Source organism: Lepisma saccharinum, chromosome 1 (assembly GCF_977018435.1).
Source record: "Lepisma saccharinum chromosome 1, izLepSacc3.1, whole genome shotgun sequence".
Taxonomy (NCBI): Eukaryota; Metazoa; Arthropoda; class Insecta; order Zygentoma; family Lepismatidae; genus Lepisma; species Lepisma saccharinum.
Genome location: NC_139229.1, coordinates 205,396,046 through 205,416,751, shown reverse-complemented (window position 1 = coordinate 205,416,751; position 20,706 = coordinate 205,396,046). Strand labels below are relative to the sequence as shown.

Here is a 20,706-nt window from a genome sequence, read left to right as displayed (position 1 = left end):
TCTGTTAAAGTGTGTGTTTGTTGTAATTTCAAAGTTTCTTCCTTATTTGTAAATGCAAACGATATTCGATATAACTAACCATTAGTCTACGTGCTGTAGTAGGTTGCATTAACCCAAGAAGTAGAAAAATTATGTAAAATAACCCAAAAAAAATTCAATTTCAATTTTAAGTTTTCTCCCCCAGAAAGTGAAGCACGTGAAACGCGAAGAGAAATATTAAAAGCCACCCAAAATCGTACAAAAATCCTGATCCATTGGTGTTTACACAGCCTCATCCAGTGTCAGACATCCCTCAATACCTGTCTATGGTGGTCTAAAGAGTCTACTTGCAAGGAAAGGAAGTGCTTTCTTCCTCCGCCGTTCTGGTTGGGTTGCAGTGTGTCATCCGGCGTAGTCCCCGGAGCGTCTGCCTCAGACTGCCGGCATGTTTATGGCCCCAACAAACATTTGCTTCTAATGGCTTTCCCTACTCAAGAGAGCAACAGACGCGCTTCACTGTGAAAGTTTTACCCTTATGGACCAGCAACTCCATCGCAGGAATGGGAAACAGTTAAGGCAATGAAAAGTATATAGTTGCAAAGAAAAAACACCAGAGGCACTGATTGTTGGGAATAACTTGAACGTCCTGTGTTTTACGATAAATGCAAAAAATTAAAATGTTACATTATGACGTGGACTAACGCAATGTACTACTATGTAGAAATGTGTCACATTAGCTGCTATATTGGAGATATTTGGCTCCGTCGACGCCATCAGTGTTTCAAAGGCACTAAAAGAGACAATTCCACACAGGTGAAACAGGCAAAAACATGGCTGGACCAGTAGATCAGTTGGTAGAGAAAGTGACGGTATGCCAAATATCGAGTTGAAATGACGTGAACGTGGACATAACAGGTTAACCGAAACAGCAACAGATATATAATAAATAAGGAGCAATCAAATGAAAACGGGTCACCACGCATAGAACTGATGGACTGCAAAAGTTGGTAACGCTGCTGTTTACAAACGATACTGGCATCTGTGTGGTAGGAGCGAAGCACAGTGACAACACGCACGTACACTTTCTTTATTGCGGAGGAAGTAAGGTTAGCGATGAATGCGTCCAACACTATAAAAGAGGCGAGTAAAAAGCAGAGAGGTGTGGTCCGTTTCTTGACTCCTGAGGCTGCTGGAGGACGAGATTCTTCATCGTTGCATGTCTGTTGTGTACGTTACATGTCACGTTCACGTGTGCTGGAGTGGCATAAGAGATTCCGAGACGGACGCGTGTCATTATTCTCCACGATGGTGCTCGCCCCCACACTTCCAATATTGTCAGATATTTTGGTTTGGAAACACTTCAACCCCCCGCCCCCTAGAGTCCACATCTTTCGCTTTGTGGTTTTTACATTTTTGCCGACCCGCAGACAGACATTTGTGGACATCGGATTCTCTCGAACGAGTACGTATATGACTGGATATGGTTGTGGATCCGTCAGCAGCCGACAAAATTCTAAAAAATGGAATTGGCCGTCTTGTCTCCCAGTGGGATAAATGACCTAACAGTTATGGATATTACTTTCAAGGTAATACATGTTCAATGAAACTGTTTGGTGGTTGACACGTTTTAATTTCAGTGCCCTTATAACTTAGAATAATATGGATAATGTAAATTGTAGAAAAGATGCAAATACTGTTGTTATTGCACTTCGTTTTGGGTTGCGGGAATAGTTGCGAAAACCACTCGCTGCACACAGAGAGATACGAACCAAGCACAGGCAGCTTGAACGTCCGAATTAATCGCTCAAAATAATTCACAGGCAGCATGAACGTCCGAATTAATCGCTGAAAATAATTTACTGTGAGTAATATTAGGCGCAATTAAGATATATTTATGGTTAGCATGCTGCGGTCGTTTAAACGAAATGAATACCAATTGTCCGCATCATTTCGAGATATCGGTGTCATTTCAGATTATGATTCAAGTAAGAATCTCAATTTACTTAGGATAGGTTTCCTTCTTGCCAGTTACAAAAACTGGTAGTGATTTGGTGGCATCAATTATGGGAAAATACATACCTAAACCACAACAATTATTCAATCTCTGTGTTCCTCCAGTAGGTCCAACTAGCCGTGGTGTGGATGATTCATATCATATGATTCACGGCAAACCATCTTCATATCATTATCGCTGATCGTTTCACCTTTACCGATTACTGTCGTTCGCTGCTCGACTAAAGGGCCTGCGATATTTAACGTATTGGATTCTCGTTCTGTTTAGATTTCTCGGAGTGAAAGGAGTGAGCTTCGAAGGCAAACAAAAGTCGATCTGTTTTCTACACAGTTCACTAGGAAACCGAATGCTTGTAGACAAACTAGGCTCTGGAGCCTATAACCACAGCCAGTTGTTCTGTCTCCTGTCGATCTGTGTACCGAAAGCCATTTCACACCACCAGCCTTTATAAATGGCGCAATGATTTTAGTAGAAGATGTGTTTTAACTTCTTCTTGACAAAGATATCAGATTTTATCGATGACAGCGATTTTTAGCCAATACATGCGTTTTACCTTGTTCTTAATAAAGATATCAACTTTTATCACACATACAGGGTAAGTCAAAAAGAATGAAACAACTTAGCACAGTTATTATGACGTAACAATTTACGATACAAAATCAAACAAGGCATCAATATAAAGAAAAACTATGGAAGTTTTTTTTTTTCAACTTGGCGCTCTTACGCTGCTTTGCCGCTGCTCCGCTAGGATCGCTAGTGTGACAAAATGGCAATTGACCAGCGAAAGGTGTATTGTGGGTTCGAACTAGCGAATATTGATCTGATCACATGCTTATGATTTCAGTTACAATGTACATTCATTTTAGTTTCTCGGTGTCTTTTTTTGAGTTGGTGTTTTAAGTCCACTTTATGCACAGTAAGGCTAATCGGGACTGGACCTACGGTTTAAAGTGGGATCCGAACCACTGTGCCATGTGCCTCCAAGTCCCTGTGTCTTCTAATGTGTTGTTGATAAGACTTCCATACTCCTGACTCACCGGTAAAATATTTTAACAATCAACCACTCTGTCTGTCTGCCTGCCACTATACCCCTTGCCCTCTTCCCTCTCTACCATTATCAACCTCCAATTCTCCATATTTCCAATTCTTCTTCAACTTTAATCAGTATCCAGTACCAAAGTCCATCACTCCCTCATTTTGGCCTTCCTCGTCTTCTACTTAAATATACTAGTTCCTTTAATGTCCATTTCGATATGTAGCCCTTTGCCACACACTCTATATACAGGGTGGTTCAAAAAGTTCCTTAACACCCCCCGGTACAAGGCCACTGCAGCGCGCAACGTGGAAATGTTGACGGCCAATCGTTGCCAGGCCAAGGGGGAAACTCATTGACGCCACCCGCGTGGTCGGAGGCCATCTTCATGTCAGTCATCTTGAATTCAAGTTCAGAATTTTAAATGGGAAGAGGGTGGTATGAAATATCAAATCAGGCTAGAATTTCACGAGAAATGCAATGCTGAAGGTTGTTTCGAAGTATCTTCAACCAGTAAAAAGTTATGACTGAATTCTTGTACAAATTTTCTCCCTTTCGAGGTGTCAGAAATTAACATCAAAATGTCTTTAGCGCGTCAGTAACGCATAGAGATTAAAATGACGTCTATGGAGAGAAGTTCGCATACCATTGCACACGATTTTTATCGGATACATTCTCGAAGAGCTGCGAATTACGAATGCTTGTCTCGAACAATTACAGTGTTGAACAATTACAGCTACTTCCGTTGAATGAAATGTTCATGGTGAAGTTAATAAACAGAATATGCGACACTTGTCATCTGATAACTAACTTTGGACAGAAAATGTCTCATAACGTTCCCATAGTATTCTCTTGTTCCGCCCTACTGAAAAAGAAACTTCTTCCGTAAGCAAGGATGATAAAACCTGTTTATTTAACAAATCCAAGTAGTCGTAAGCATTTAAGATTCCGTCGAAGGAAAATGGACTAACCAATCGTGTTCCACGCAGCATGCCACACCATTAACTTACCAGCACTAACCATTCGGCTGTGGTCTGTCCAAAATGGGTCTTCAGATAAAAAGCGTCGAATATTCTGTTTATGGACTTCCTTATGAACATGAAAATTAGCCTCGTTACTGTGAAGGACTTTTCATTCAATGAAAGCGTCACACTGTAATTGTTCGAGACAACCATTCGTAATGCGCAGCACTTCGTGGATGTATCCGATTAAAATCGTGTGCAAGGTATGCGAACTTCTCTCCCTAGACGTCACTTTGATCTTGAGGCGTTACTGATGCGCTAAAGGCATTTTAATGTTAATTTCAGACACCTGAAAAAGGAGCAAATTTGTACAAGAATTCAGTCATAACTTTTTACTGGTTGAAGATACTTCGAAACAACCTCCACCATTGCATTTTTCGTAAAATTCTAGCCTGATCTGATATTTCATACCACTCCCTTCCTATTTAAAATTCTGAAGTTGAATTCAAGATGGTTGACATCAAGATGGTCGCGACCGAGCGGATGGCGTCAATATGTTTCCCCTTTGTTCTGGCAACGATTGGTCGTCAACATTTCCACGTTGCGTGATGCAGTGGCCTTGTACCGGGGGTGTTAAGGGACTTATTGAGCCACTCTGCATACTCATCGTTGTGATGGTCGCACGTTTATGTATTTAACCTTCTACTCTTGAATAATTTCGTTTAATACCTCTGAACCATAACCCTGGATAACAATTTGATTTTCTTTTTTACATCACGAATTACTTGCATATCAAATTGACTGTAGTATGACCCTATGTTGAAGCTTTGCGACAACGAAAACATCAACAACACATTCATCCAAAGAAACCTGCCAGTCAAATTATGACCCTTCAATAAATTTAATCCTGGGAGCAGTTTTCCTTCGGTTTTGGCGTCCCATTTACTGTTCTCCAACTTTATTACCAACTTTGTTCGTTTCTCTAACTTCTCGTGTGGCTGTCGAGCCGTTTGAGCTCGTTTATGACTTTCGATGTCATTTTTCGGCGAACATTCATCAACGTTTTTTTTTCCATATCGAGATGAAATTTTCAACAACTTTTGCTGATATGAAACCGACACAACGAGATCATTTTCCTCACAGATTATGCCCTATAAAATGCCATATTTACAATTCGTTTTTTCAAAATGAATACCATGGTGAAAAAATTTCAAAAGGTTATGGCTCTGTGGAATTGCTCTTCAAGCTGTGGTTATAAGATGCACAGAATTATCGGTTGTTTCTGGTTAATTGTGTTTGTTATGTTGGTGACAGAAAAGGGTAATTTTTGCTGAAGCTACGACACTTTTTTAACTTTTTAAAGAAAATCTGCAGATTATAAATGTTTTTTTGCGAACTTGGTTTTCAAACTATTCTATCCTGGAGAGCATAGTTTTTTGGTTGAATAATGTTTGTAGTGTACAGAGTAGCTACATATTTTCAAAAACAACGTTCATGAAAATGTACGGTACAATTTGATTTTAAAGGAGGCTTTCAACTATTCCAAAAATAAACGAAAAGAAAACATTGTGTCTGTCTGCGAACAGTTGAAATAGATATTTCGTCTGAAGAGCTTGCAGAGGAGCAAGGTAAAATAAAATCGGAATAAACAATACTTTACATATGTAAATATACATAAAATAAGTCTTCAACGTGAATGTTAGGGGGGGCATAAAGTGTATTGCCCCACAAAAGTTGTAGGCTATGAGATTTTGTAATGTATATACTTCATAACAACTTCGTTAGAGTACATACATTATCTACACGTATGTGCAGGGTGTCGCGTATTGTATCTACCAACTTCAAATGACAACTGAAAGACTGTCAGTGCTTGTGGTAACTTTAAATGAAATGAAAATATACACATAGGCATTTAATACACTGTATAATACGGTCAATACAGACATCAGTGCACCTTGAAAATAACGTCCTCTAAAAGTAATCTTTCTGCTTAGACGCACTGTTTGAGAGGATGAGGAGACGCTTTCATGACGCGCGTCTCAACATGTCCAGTGGAATACGTCGTATTTCACGGCGACTGACGCTTCACAACATTACCCGTGGCTCACCACTGTCTAACACACCTCAGAATACTGTGTGTCTCTGGAACAGGAGCATGGCGATCTTGATTGTTCAGCCGCAGTGCCCGGTGCTTGTTTGGATGAAGGCTTCCACCGCAGCAATCCGTGTCTGCAGGGGCCAACGCTTCACGGTAGACTCCCAACTCTCCACGGAATGCCACACATGCGCAAGTGCCTTCTGGCAGGATTGCCAACTCAAATTGGTACATATAATATGCGCGACCCTGTACATATACAAAGTGTGTACTTTGATTAATTTATTGCAGCATGAATACTTGCCTCGAGTGTCACGTGGTGCTACACGCAGTTTACAAATCGATGTCTCTATCGATTAACCCACGCCTCGTATAACTGTTGCTTCAAGTTAGAGAGATTGGTTCAAGTGAAAGTTGTAGGTGCGTTGGCACTTAGGCTATTTGCCCCCATCACATTATACAGGGTCAAGCACCTTACCATATCTAAAATCAACACGTTTCCTTGAGGACTAAAAATCTTCATACTTTCAACAAAGAGTGATGCTGCAAAGGGGCACGCAGAATATATAAGGACAAAACAAACGACCACACACATCCTACAGCGGTTTTACTGGCTGTAGGTCCAGAGCCTCGTTGGCCTGCAGAAATACAGTGTACAGTGGGATTCATGAGTAATACAGTGTAACGACCCTGCGTGGTCGCCACATTTAACGACCCTGCGTGGTCGCCATATTATATTTTGTTAAGAAGAATGCATGCTATATGTCCCTCCGAGGCGTACGCTTTTAGTTTAAATGTGTTAACGGATCCACCTCTACGTATTATTTGACCCTGCGTGGTCGCTGTTTTCTGTAAACGCTAACGGATCCACCTCTACGTTTATTAGCTTCGCTTATTATTAGACCCTGCGTGGTTGCTGTATTCAGAAAATGTTATCATTTATTGTCATTTATACTGTTCAAATTCGTTGAAGAGTCCTGCGAGGCTCAATATCAATTGTATTGTCTGAATGCACACAGTTTTAGTTTATATTGACACGTGCAACTAGTGATTTTCCCACTAGTGTTTTCTTAATGTCACTGCTTGGATGTTTCTCAGTAAGAAGGTTGCAATATGTAAAAAAATGAGTTAGCTACGCGTACTTGTAGTTAAAATTTTCACCACCAATGCGCCGCCCCCGCGAGTATAAAGCCAGTGCAGCGAGGCCCGGAGCTTAGTTGGCTCCCTGATGTCAACAGGCAAACATCCAGGGTTAACTGGCCTCCCAGCCTGAGAACTAGAAGCCATCCCAGAAGGAAGGACGGAGAAAGAAGAAAGAAGAAGAAGAGCCTAGCAGCAACCTACCTACCTGGTCCGCTCGCTTAGGCTGATAGGTGCCCAGGTTCTACCTGCCCGGCTTGTCTGGGAGCACCCGGACCTTCCTTTTCTAACCTGCCGTCCCTTCATAGGAGACACCGGTTGGCTTGCCAACTCCCAGCTAACGCCGGGGTGTCGCGGCATCCTTTAATCCTTTACCCTGCGCCCGTTATTCGGGAGTACAGATTGGTTTCGGCCAATTCCCGGCTGTGGTTGGGGTACTACGCACAACCTACTCTCTTTTACAGGGGAACCCGTGACGTCAGCGGCGACCAAGGCCCTAAATAAAATTAGGTCCCCATACTCCCCCTGGCGCCTCACAGCGAGGAATAAATTGGATGTTCCCTGCCCCCTTTATCTCTTCGAGACCAAAGGTGGTACATGTAAAAGAACGTGCGTGGTACAGGTAAAAGCACGTGTGTGGTACAAGTAAATGCACGCGCGTGGTAAGGGTTTCAGGTAAAGACACGTGTGTAAGTGTGCAAACGGACACCCTTGTGTTGAGACTATAATAAACATATATATTAAGCTGGTATAGTCTTTCCTTACACCCAGCAAGCCCTGAGATATTTCTGAGTCCATGTTCTACGGCTGACAAAAAGTTAGCGCATATGGGTAGACTTTTGCCGTCCTCCTAAGTGAAGTGTTTAGAGTGTGGTAATTGTGTGTAGGTGGGACGTTGCAAAAGTTTTTGGCGCCATAACGCGGGGCCCGACAGAACTGTGCAATTAAGCGAAGTAAACCGAACTGTGCATTAAAAGGACTGTCCAGTGAAAGTGAAAGTGTGGACTGTATTAAACATGGATCAAGAATTTACTGGTATGAACCTGAGAAGTAGAGGGAGGAAGACCATGGATTCAGAGTCTGGATATGGTTGCTGTGAAGAACTGGGAGAAGAGGCAGCACATTTCCAGTGTTGCCAGTGCCAGCGCCAAATTCACTGGAGCTGTGATGGAAAAGATGTGGCTACCTTCCCCGCTGTAGGAGTTAAATGCCAGACGTGTGAATCTGGTCCGCAGACTCAAGTAGCGGAGACCGCAATACAAGAACCAAGTCCGCTGACCAATCCTCCATCAGACCATTGGTTATTGGAATGGCTGACGAAAGATAGGGAAGACAGAAAGAAGGAGAGGCTTGAAGAAGAAGAGCGCAGAAAGAAAGAGAAACAGGAGGAAGAGAAAGTGCGCAAAAGAGAGGCAGTTCAGGCTGAAAAGCTGAGAAAAAAGGAACTGATGGAACTTAGATCCCTAATAGAGTTTCATGAAGAGAAAAGGGAGCTAGAGAAACGAGAGATTGAAGAGAAAAGAAAGGTAGAGAAACGAGAGATTGAACAGAAAAGAGAGCTAGAGAAACGAGAGATTGAAGAGAAAAGAGAGCTTGAGAAAAGAGAAATTGAATAGAAAAGGGAAAAGGACTTTGAAACTCTCCGAGCTTTAATTGAGAGCCTAGAGGAAATAAGAAAGAAAGAAAAAGAGGAAGAAGAAGCCAAAAGAGGGAGAGAGAAAGAGGAAGAAGAAGAGAAGCGTAGGAATGAACTGCAAGCCCTCTTTGCCCAGCAGAGGACTGACATAGAAGGTCTTAAGGCCGGAGTAGAAAGTATCCAACTTACTTCTCAGCAAGAGATAGCAAAGGTTGAGGAGAGAGTAAAAGAGGTACTTCAGGAAAGACTGGAACCATTATCTCAGTGGCGCAGACAAGTAGAGATTACAGTGGAGTCCATTGAGAAAGCTGTCCAAAACTTGGGTGACAAGACCGAATCCATCGAGAAAGTCGTGCAGGAACAGAAGGAAGTGATGGAATCAATGACCTCAACTCTGCGGAAGGACGTAGAGCAGGCAGCTGAAGAGAAGGTGAATTCTCTTAGGGTAGAGACAAGGAAGCTCGAAGTATCTCTGCGAAGAGAAATGCAAGATCAGACAGGAACATTTGTCCAGAGGGTAAGTGAACTTCAGATTCAGTTCCAAAGATTGAATGTTCAGCCAGAACCCACTCCAGATGTTCATTCCAGCCCTTTTACTCCGGATAGAGATCTGAATCCGGATGCTACTCCTTATGAGCCGCCCAGGTTAGCTGAGGAACCTCTATTCGCTGCCAACAGAATGAAGGCTGACGGAAGAAAGAGGCCTCGATACGATGATACTTCAGATGGATCGCCACCTAGAAGAAGGCCAGATTTTAAGATGCCTAGAATGGCGGATATCGCCCACATTCCTAAATTTAAAGGCGACATTGAGGCTCAGTCAGCTGAAAAATATCTTCGGGAGCTCAACGTCAGCTTTGAACTTATGCAGGTACCCGAACGTTATAGGCTAGAGTTGCTTCCTAGAGTCTTCACTGATAAAGCTGAACACTGGCTTGCAGGAAATATTGATAGTTTCGTGAATTATGCTGACTTTTGCGCCAGGTTCAAAGAAGAATTCGCTTCTGAGAAGGCTAGACAACGGCAGCTAACAGCTGTGAGAAACAGGAGATATTCCAGACTTGTCCACGAAAGTATGGAGAGCTTTGCCTGGAGCGTTTATGCGGCCTATAGAAACCTGAGTGATAACTTTAATGAGGGAGAAGTACTTAATTTGATCATCGGACAACTTCCTTATAGAATGCGAAACCTTTGTTTAGCACATGCGCCCAGAACGGTAGATGACCTAACCCATTTCCTGAAGGATTTTGAAATCTATGATGAGCCAGATGCATGGAGGAACAAAGATGAACCGAAGGGAAAAGAACAGAATCCCTCAAGGAACTATAAAGTCCGGAACATAGAAACGAGGTCAGAAGGTAATTACCAGCGCCCTCAACGTTTCACTAATGAAAGAGGAGGCAGGCGTGAATTTAGAAGAAACTCTTTCCGACCTTACCAAAACCAAAGACGTAGATCTCCTGGCCCAAGAAGGATCCGTGAGGGTAGAAGTAGCCCTAGTCCTCCGAGACGACGATTTACGGGTGAGCAGAATGAGATTCGCGGACCTCCATCTCCTAGACAAAACATTACATCGGAGCAGGAGGAGGCCGTAGAAACAGCGCGGGAGTTTCATCAAAATCAAAGGTCCCAGTCTAGCCAGACAAACTAGGACCTTGTCTAAATGCTTCGTTCCTGTTTAGGCAAGGGACTTCGATGGAGCGGCCCAAATTAATAGATAAAGATGTCCAAGAGTTACTAGTAAATTTCCAGCTAACAGAAACTGAAGATACCATTTTACAAAAGGAATTGAAGTCTACAAGGGAATCCAAAATTACATACAGATCACCAGTGGTGCAAGCTAAATTAATGGACTTTACACTAACCTATTTGATTGGTACTGGAAGTGAATGCTCGATCCTTAATTATTCAATCTGGACTAAGTTAGTTGATAAGATACCTGGCATACAGATCCAGAAAGTTCCAGAGGTGCGATTGGTAGATTTCTCTGGAAGTCATAAGAAGCGTGTCATCGGAAGTAGACGTGTGGGACTGGAGATCGGAATTGCGAAATATATTGTTACAGATCTTCTTTTAGTCATGAAATTCATCGAGAAGCACGATGTAGAGATGCGATTCAGAAGAAGCTCAGTGAAGTTATTTTTCGGGAGAACTCCTGATCATAAGGAAGGGAATCCTCTGAATATTGAAGCAGTGCGGTACATCCACATGGCCCAGGAAGAGGATGTTGAGATGTATAAATCCGCGGACCTACGACGGAAAGTAGAGTCACTAGATATTTTGACTGGTTCCCAAACACAGGAGTCGAGAAGTGTGCTGGACTGTACTCTGAAGAGAATCCCTGAGAAGCTCGTGCCAGTGAAGGAAGATAAGTGTGAGATGTTGCAGTGTACCGAAACTGTTCTTTACTCGCCGTATTCTGTGCCACTTTTCCTGATGGAAGTTCTGGAGAATGAACTATATCTGCGGAAGACTTGGAACATTATCCGACCATCACGGTATCTATTTGTGAGTGGATTGGTTATCAGCTGGCTAGTTCCTTTGTTCTACATTCTGTGTCAGATATTACAATGTATTATTATTGGGTCATTAATCCGTGTATTCATGCCTAACGAAGTCCTTGATCATTTCAACTGGCCTATCAACGAAGTAGACCCGCAAATCTCCAACTGGAATCAAAAGCTGTTTCTAGCCAAGTCCAAAGAGCGCTCTAGAAATATCAAACAAAAATTTAAGACTAAAGGCCATGCGCTCGAGCTGCACGAAGACGACTTGGTTCTTGTTCGAAATCATAAGCTTAGTTCGAGGAAGAATAAAACAATAGCTAAGCTCTTCGAAGTGTATATTGGACCTTATTTAGCCACTGATCTTCGGAACAACACAGCAATGTTAGTTCATCCCAGGACCAGGCAACCCGTCGACCGAGTGAACTTCGACAACCTTCGCCTCTACAGGTGTTCATCGGAGCGAAGAAGAGAAGTGGTAGGGGAAGAAGATGACCTAGTGACTAATGTGTAGGAGAAACAGACTCTTATTACTGTCATTTTTTTTCTATTGAATTTGAAATCAATGTTTCATGAAAAATTTTCATAAATTGTAAGATTTAAATTTCTTCAAAATTTTTGCCCGAGGGAGGGGCGTATGTAACGACCCTGCGTGGTCGCCACATTTAACGACCCTGCGTGGTCGCCATATTATATTTTGTTAAGAAGAATGCATGCTATATGTCCCTCCGAGGCGTACGCTTTTAGTTTAAATGTGTTAACGGATCCACCTCTACGTATTATTTGACCCTGCGTGGTCGCTGTTTTCTGTAAACGCTAACGGATCCACCTCTACGTTTATTAGCTTCGCTTATTATTAGACCCTGCGTGGTTGCTGTATTCAGAAAATGTTATCATTTATTGTCATTTATACTGTTCAAATTCGTTGAAGAGTCCTGCGAGGCTCAATATCAATTGTATTGTCTGAATGCACACAGTTTTAGTTTATATTGACACGTGCAACTAGTGATTTTCCCACTAGTGTTTTCTTAATGTCACTGCTTGGATGTTTCTCAGTAAGAAGGTTGCAATATGTAAAAAAATGAGTTAGCTACGCGTACTTGTAGTTAAAATTTTCACCACCAATGCGCCGCCCCCGCGAGTATAAAGCCAGTGCAGCGAGGCCCGGAGCTTAGTTGGCTCCCTGATGTCAACAGGCAAACATCCAGGGTTAACTGGCCTCCCAGCCTGAGAACTAGAAGCCATCCCAGAAGGAAGGACGGAGAAAGAAGAAAGAAGAAGAAGAGCCTAGCAGCAACCTACCTACCTGGTCCGCTCGCTTAGGCTGATAGGTGCCCAGGTTCTACCTGCCCGGCTTGTCTGGGAGCACCCGGACCTTCCTTTTCTAACCTGCCGTCCCTTCATAGGAGACACCGGTTGGCTTGCCAACTCCCAGCTAACGCCGGGGTGTCGCGGCATCCTTTAATCCTTTACCCTGCGCCCGTTATTCGGGAGTACAGATTGGTTTCGGCCAATTCCCGGCTGTGGTTGGGGTACTACGCACAACCTACTCTCTTTTACAGGGGAACCCGTGACGTCAGCGGCGACCAAGGCCCTAAATAAAATTAGGTCCCCATACTCCCCCTGGCGCCTCACAGCGAGGAATAAATTGGATGTTCCCTGCCCCCTTTATCTCTTCGAGACCAAAGGTGGTACATGTAAAAGAACGTGCGTGGTACAGGTAAAAGCACGTGTGTGGTACAAGTAAATGCACGCGCGTGGTAAGGGTTTCAGGTAAAGACACGTGTGTAAGTGTGCAAACGGACACCCTTGTGTTGAGACTATAATAAACATATATATTAAGCTGGTATAGTCTTTCCTTACACCCAGCAAGCCCTGAGATATTTCTGAGTCCATGTTCTACGGCTGACAAAAAGTTAGCGCATATGGGTAGACTTTTGCCGTCCTCCTAAGTGAAGTGTTTAGAGTGTGGTAATTGTGTGTAGGTGGGACGTTGCAACAGTGCAAATTGTCCATCACCATGTTCGTGCACTTTATTTGACCCAATAAGAGCTTCAAGAATTAAAAGAAAACTCAAAACAAGCTGTTGACAATTTCTGCAGCAGAATACATAAAAATCCAAAGCTTAAAAACATACAGGATGTATGAGAAAAATTAATGAAAATAGTCATGGACAATTTGTACGGTAACACTCATGGATCCCACTGTACCAGAATGTACTACGTACGTGACGTTGACATTTGAGTGCTCAAGGAAAAGTCACCCCTTACACATATTATACACACACATGCATATTGCAAATTATGTTTCCAAAACTATTCTTTTGCAGTATCGCAAGACGATTTCTTGAAAACATTTTTTTTAACATTAAAACATTTCTTTGCTCCACAAATATTTTTTTTAGAAATAAATTATCCACTTTTTTTCCCGGACTGTATTTTTAAAAATCTGTTACACACTTGTTCTTCAAGCAGAGGTTCGTTATCAAAGCAAACAATTTCTTTCCCCACCCCACAAACAAATTGTTTCACTTTTTGTAACTATTGTTGGGTTTTCGAAATCAAAATTATGTTCGAGGAAGAGAAAATTGTTTCAGCCATCGGAAACTAATCAGGGTGTTCGAAGTAACTGAACAGGGGAAACAAATAGTTTCAGTTATTATTTCGTATAAGCAACTATATGTGTTGTAATGTGTATAAACATTTATCTTCCGAATCAGCAAAGTTGTGTGTCCCTGAAAATAAACGTGAGGTTTCAATGTCAAAGACGGTAAGCCACTGAGATTTTTTTACTACGACAGAGACGGAGCAGGATCTGGGTGGGGGAGCTCGAGCGTCAGGGAGGCTGCTGCAAACAGGCTCTTCCCGAGGGAAAACAACGGACGAAAGGTTTAAGTAATTTAAGGCTACTCCGTAGTGGAAACATCGCTGACATGTGTTGCAAGATAAATCGTTATTGGAAAATGTATCATTATCGGAAATTGATAAAAACAACAACTTGTATTCACAATAAGGATGGCCATAAAAACCGGATAACGGATATCCGTATTTCAAATTATCTTAAATCGGTTTCGGATACAACAGATAATTCGGATATCCGGAGAATTGGGATAGCCGGATAATCCGAATAGATAAGATAAGCTTTTTGGTTTTTCAACGACGATAAGTGTGTGTATTACTGTAAATCAAAATGCTTGTGTGTGTGTCTATTAATGCCTCCGTCGTCCATGGCTTTTATAGCAAATCGGTAGAGCTCGTGGAATCCAATAAACTATAGGTGTAACTCAAAGCTGCGATTTTTGAGCCCATTTTGGTATTCCAACGACAAACTGTTTACCCAAAACTAACGCTGTTCCACCACCCCCTCAAAAAAAAACTCGGATAAACGACTTTTTAAGTGTGGTAGAACATGTTTCTCATTTATAACCGAACAAACAGCATGTACATTTATATGTGTGTGTGTTAGCGTGTATGTATATATAGGCTACAGTAACGAAACAGTAATTGCAACGTTATATATCTAAAACCTTTGTGCGGTGGCGGTAGTTGTCATGGGAGGATGAACATAACATTTCGTAAATGTATCTTTTTCAGTTTTTCCGAGAAGTACCCGAAAACTGTACTTCATTTTTATGTATTATTATGATAGATAATTGTGTAATATGATTGCGGAGAGTTTGCCTGGTAACTAATGTTTAAGAATATCGTATTTAATCACAGGTATAGGTACGGAAACTTCTAGGTTAGAACGACCCTATTGAAAGTGAATGGAATAATTGCAACTCAAAAGTGTCCGTGATTGTACATATTCAAATTCCCATACACTTTCCATTTCCGATATTCCTCTCTGCATAAAGTGGTCTTGCAGCATCTTTCACAGACTGAATTCGGGTCACAGTCTGGAGAAGGTTTTAAAGCTGCTGATCCAGAGACGTCACCTTTAAAAGCTTCCGACAGCCCCCGCCATGGCGCACAGTAACTTTCATTTGAATATATCCGAATAGCATGTCACGTGATTGCATTGCCTTATCGTCTTTCACAGGTTTGCTTGTTCACCTAACACCCTGCTTGTCAAGAGAGAGAAAAAAAAAGAAGGTAACTGAGGGGTAGTCGCAATGATTCAAATCGCAAGGTACCCTCATCAATCCCCAGAGAAGGAGAGAGAGATTCTAGTTGAAATTTTCCAGCACAATACTGCATAAATTGAATAAGAAAAGTTACTATAACTGATCTGACAGGTGATTCTCAAATTCCAATATTTCCAAAACGTGCATGTCACAACTAGAACTCATCAGAATGCAAACGTCTGTGCAAAATAAATGTCGACAGTACACTACACCAATTTGAAATGGAATAGTCGGAACTACTTTGCACATTGCTCGAACCCAACCTACGCCTAGAGGAAAAAATACTCTGCATAATTTCTTATTTGATTAAGAATCCCAAAAAATAGTTCTACAAAAAAGTACAACCGTATCGTAACAGTTGTGATTTAGCACCCTATGATTTTCTTCAATTAATAAATTTCATTTCACAAAACTGAATGCATCAAATGTATCTGATGCACCAGAAATGCATCGCTTCAGATGCTAAAATATATATTTTTCTTTTGCCATTGCCAAAAATCGGACTTACTGTTCATTTTCAGGGTGGCCACTTTAGGATCATGATAAATTCAAGTATAATTCCCTGTATTGAAGGCGATTTTTCCAAAAATTGAAGGGTTCAAGCAGAGGTTTTCTCTATTTCAATTTTGCCCCCCCCCCACACACACACATACACACACAAATATATTAACAATATAAAGGTTCTGTGTGATTCCAATACTTCCATAAATTCTAATTCAATTAAACGGTTTAACATAAGGTGCGAACTTTACACTTGCCATTTCACATACTCAGATTCGAAACATATCTAGGAAAACAAGTCACAAATGTTAAGGGATATACTAATATACGAAAAAATGTTAATTGTATGAAGAATTTCAAATTCAAATTTAACTCATCAACTTCAAGATATCTTATCTTGCAATAATCATCCATCTGTCAGATAGATTGTTTTGAAAAAGACACTAATAAAGTAAACGGATTGAGAGAATTCTGTTCTATTTTCAACGCAGCTTTATTTTCCTTCTTCGGTAAAAATAAAAGTTAAACTGTGAAAAACTTGCCTCGGAGGCCTTTAGAAATGTATAAATTTAATGGAATTTGGATAAAAAAAGTTGCGATTTTTTACGTCTAAAGAGAGAAATTCACGCAGAACACACGCATAATTCCCGGAATTCAAGGAATTCCCGGTGAGTAGCCGCCCTGATTTTTGTGTATTGTTTGTAAAGGTAACGCCAAAGGGCATCATATGATGCAAGTTAGCATTTCTTCCATGTCGAGATGTCCATCAGTGCATCAGTTGATGCGTTCTTGATGCACTTTCCTGCATCTTTCTCGATAATGCACCTAAATAAGCATTTATGCATTCTTTCGTTTCAACTAATACATTTACTTTTCTATATGCAATATATGCATTGGAATGGCTTCTTAAATTCTTAAAAGCGTAGAGGTTTTAACAATTGTTTTCATGTGAGCTAATATTGTTGTATATCACTTAATTATTTGGTGGAACTGCATGTCTAAGTTAGCACCTATTAAACTGGGGTCGGCTGAACTTTCCCATATCTTCTGAAGGACAAGACTAAGACGCAACATCAGATAGTTCGACGAGCCCGGCGAGGCAAAAGTGAAGAATGTGAAGAATTAGGGCACTCTAATATGGTCACAGAGGAAACCAAAGCCAATATTCTAATTCTAATCGAATCCACCCGCCCCGCTTCGCCTTGTAATCAAGGGGTCTCGGGTTCGATACAAGGTGGAGGCACATAATGGTTCGGATCCCACTTTAAACTGTATGTCCAGTCACAATTAGCCTTACTGTGCATAAAGTGACCCTGAAACACCAACTAAATCAATTCATAGAATCTACCCGTAATAGAAGCATATCTATTGCCTCTGATGATTGAATTCAGGACTACCTGACTGAACAGCCAGACAAAATCTTCACAATATATCAACATGAATCTGCTGGGATGTCACGTTTCACATTATCAATGTTTTCCTATTAATAGTTTATAACTTCCTATTGTCAAATCTGACCTCCCGATGGCGTAGTAATAAACTCTTTCGGCTTGTGATCAAAGGGTCATGAGTTAGTTGGATCCTCGGTGCAGGTACTTTCCACAGTGATTCGGATTCCACTTGAAGCTTGAGGTCCAGTCTCAATTAACCTATGTGATCTTAGTGGACTTCAAAACAAGTTTGTCCTTTTTTCGAATTGCGTGGTAGAAAGTGCCTCCCTATCATATCAAATAGACAATAAGATTGAAAATATTAGTAAACATTGTAACTAAAATGCCCTCCTGGTATCCTTAAAATTTCGGTAGACTTAAGAATTTTCTAATTGAACAGCTGTCATTTAGAAGAAAACGGTGTAAATGTCTTTGTGTCTAAGTATTTCAACATCATAGAGCTTAGGTTAGTTAATGGAGAGTTAATATTTTTATAATATTTTGTGTCTCTCTGCCCTTAAATGTACTTTTCTTTATATAAATTTTTTCACAAGCAGCTTCTAGTTTTGCTAATTTCTTCAATGTCTGTTTTCTATTCCCATCCACATTTCCATAAAATATTCTATTCGTTAATCTCTGATTCTAGCACATATTCAATAAATGTCTCTAATATCCAAGGAACTCACAAAATTCATTGGAGTGTTAGAAAATGAACCTGAATAAAACACAGCAAATTAGTGTTGTAAACCCAGTTGATTTGTTTGAAAATTAAAGAGAAGTGTTACGTCAACATAAAAAAATCGTGCTGCAACGTAGATAAAATAAGTACAATGATTTATGAATACATAATCAACCACGACGCAAAGTCGTCCTGGTATTTACGTGTTGCTGTAAATTATTTTTCATGCAATTTGAAGTAATTTAATTTTTTATTAAATTAAAAAACGTTAAAATTTCCTCACATATTTACATCGTATATCTGGGCCATGGATAATACTGCCGTGCGCAATTTTCCGATATCTTAAGAAATACCACCTTCATCATTTTTACATAATATTTTTTATCAAGATTCATACCAAAGACACCTAGATTCGACACTTGAAACTATACATCGGTCTACTAAGATTTCATCTAGAGGCATGTTGTACATAATTACATTAGCTGTAGGGTCAATACCAATTTAAACATCACAAAATCACTTTGTTTCCAAATTAGTACATCCCGTAATTTCCTTTTTCATGCACAGGGGATTCTGGTACATCTGACGTCACGAAATATCCGAACGCTTGATCAGTTGGTGGCGCAATGTGTTTATTCCCCTCATAGAAGATGCGGTGAAAACCCACCGACTAACTAGATTACATGTGTTTTTATGACATGAATCGCATGGCAAGTGGTGCAAAATAGGTTATAAATCGATGTCATAAATAAGCCATGTATAGATTGCCTCTCTAATTATGATTCACCAGACTGTTGACCACGAAAATTTCCCTTGCTAGAAATTTATTAACGGCCGCTTGATTGCAACATGCAGCAGCTTGTGGGACAAATGTGACTAACAGTGTTGTATATGAAGCAACAACTTAGTGTCATATAAATCCACTGAAAAACTTTCAATAACATGAAATGAAACCAGCTTACCTTGTAGCTCCGTTCAATATCTGAGGATACTGACGTTTCAAATCTGAAACAAGATAAATATTGCTGTTAAATTACTAGCAAGCATAATACTTTAGTAAATTAGTGATCAATTAAAAAATAAAATATGTTTAATAAATCGTACGATTTGCAGGAATACGCATGCATATGTTCATCATGAGAACTGCTAACTCAAATCTGTAACAAATATTAATTGCTACTATAATCTACTCTACAGATTCATGTCAGTGGTAAATAAATACATATCAGCCAATTCTACAGTTGAATTGCTGTCTTCCTGTACAGGAGAGATTAGTAGAAAAAATAAGTAATAAAATATAATGTCGATAAGCTCTTCAACTGTTAATTTAGTACAACATTTCCATTACGAACCTTTATTATTTCATAGCAGATCCAATCAGGGCTGGATTAAGACGAAATTGGGACTGATGCTGTATAGTAACTGCATAATAAGTAATGCTGTGTCTAGGCGTCCGAAATTGGGGCTCCAAATTTCATTCTAAGATTTATTTTCAGGTTAATATAGCAAAAGAAAACTGTTCAGCTTTCGGAAAATTCTCGTCTGTTTTCATTTGGGTCTATTTCAGGAATGGGCCTAATGCTGCAGCATCAACAGCACCCACCTTAATTCGTCACTGGATGCAATGTTTGATAAATAGGCCAACGATAGAAGTTTGTTTACAATATGAGAACCATGCAAATAATATCACTATTGGACATAGACTTTCACAACGAAGCCTTTAGATTTTGTAATATCTAATTGGAATATTGTTTTAGAATATCAGAATTAAGTTCTTACAGCTAATAGGTTATTTTGTAAATGCAGTGAAAAATGTAAAACAAAATTGACATTCACTTCTTCATTAAAGCAGAATTATTGTTCCGCATAAGATCATTTTTTGCAATATATATTACCATCATATCAAACTTCATTCCAGTCAAATAACAAAGGTCAGTAAGTGCCTGATAATTTAACGATCACCGCAATATTGGAAGTGAAATTAAAACCTGGTGATAAGATAGGAAAAATGAAGTGCGTTAATTTCATCGGTGACGTTGCCAGCGATAAATTGTGTTAACTGCTCTAGAGGGGTACTGTATCTGAAATATGAGCCTATCCCCCATTCCTTTCCTGTTTGCAATTTAGTCGATTAACGTGTGAAATTCTATCCAGGAAATCAATTATTACCACAGGCGATGTTTTTTGTAATTTTGTTCATTACAGAAGAGCATGCTTTAAAAAATTGCGACAAAAATAAGCGGTAAACTTCTAGCACAGAATGATACCGGCAATGCTTATTACTATATTTACGTTTCAGATTTATATGTTTTTGTAACAACTTTATATATGAGTGTACAGTGGAAAAAGGAATGTGTATAAATTCATCTTTGCTCATGATGATTTAAAAGTGTAGTTTTAGAATTTGTGCTCAGATTGATTTAAAAATGTAAACATTTTAAGAGGTATTATTTATTCATCTTTAGACGAGTTAAATACAGAAACGTTAAATACGAGATAAGCAGCTTATACAGTTTTGAACAAAGTGCACTCTGCAATGACTCATCAATTATAAAGCTCGAGATTTGCACGTTTCCAAGTCCAGTAGTGATTTATGCATTGACAATA

The 20,706-nt window shown here is 40.2% G+C and overlaps 1 protein-coding gene across 2 annotated transcripts in view; it reads right to left on the bottom strand.

Annotated features, from left to right (window-relative positions):
* Positions 1 to 20,706, bottom strand: part of LOC145978414 (NACHT domain- and WD repeat-containing protein 1) — a 583,318-nt gene that overhangs the window by 431,215 nt on the left and 131,397 nt on the right. For both annotated transcript variants that reach the window (XM_083111046.1, XM_083111037.1), the window contains exon 3: positions 19,062 to 19,104. The gene's annotated coding sequence lies outside the window, so the exon portion shown is untranslated. The remainder of the gene's footprint in view (positions 1 to 19,061; positions 19,105 to 20,706) is intronic.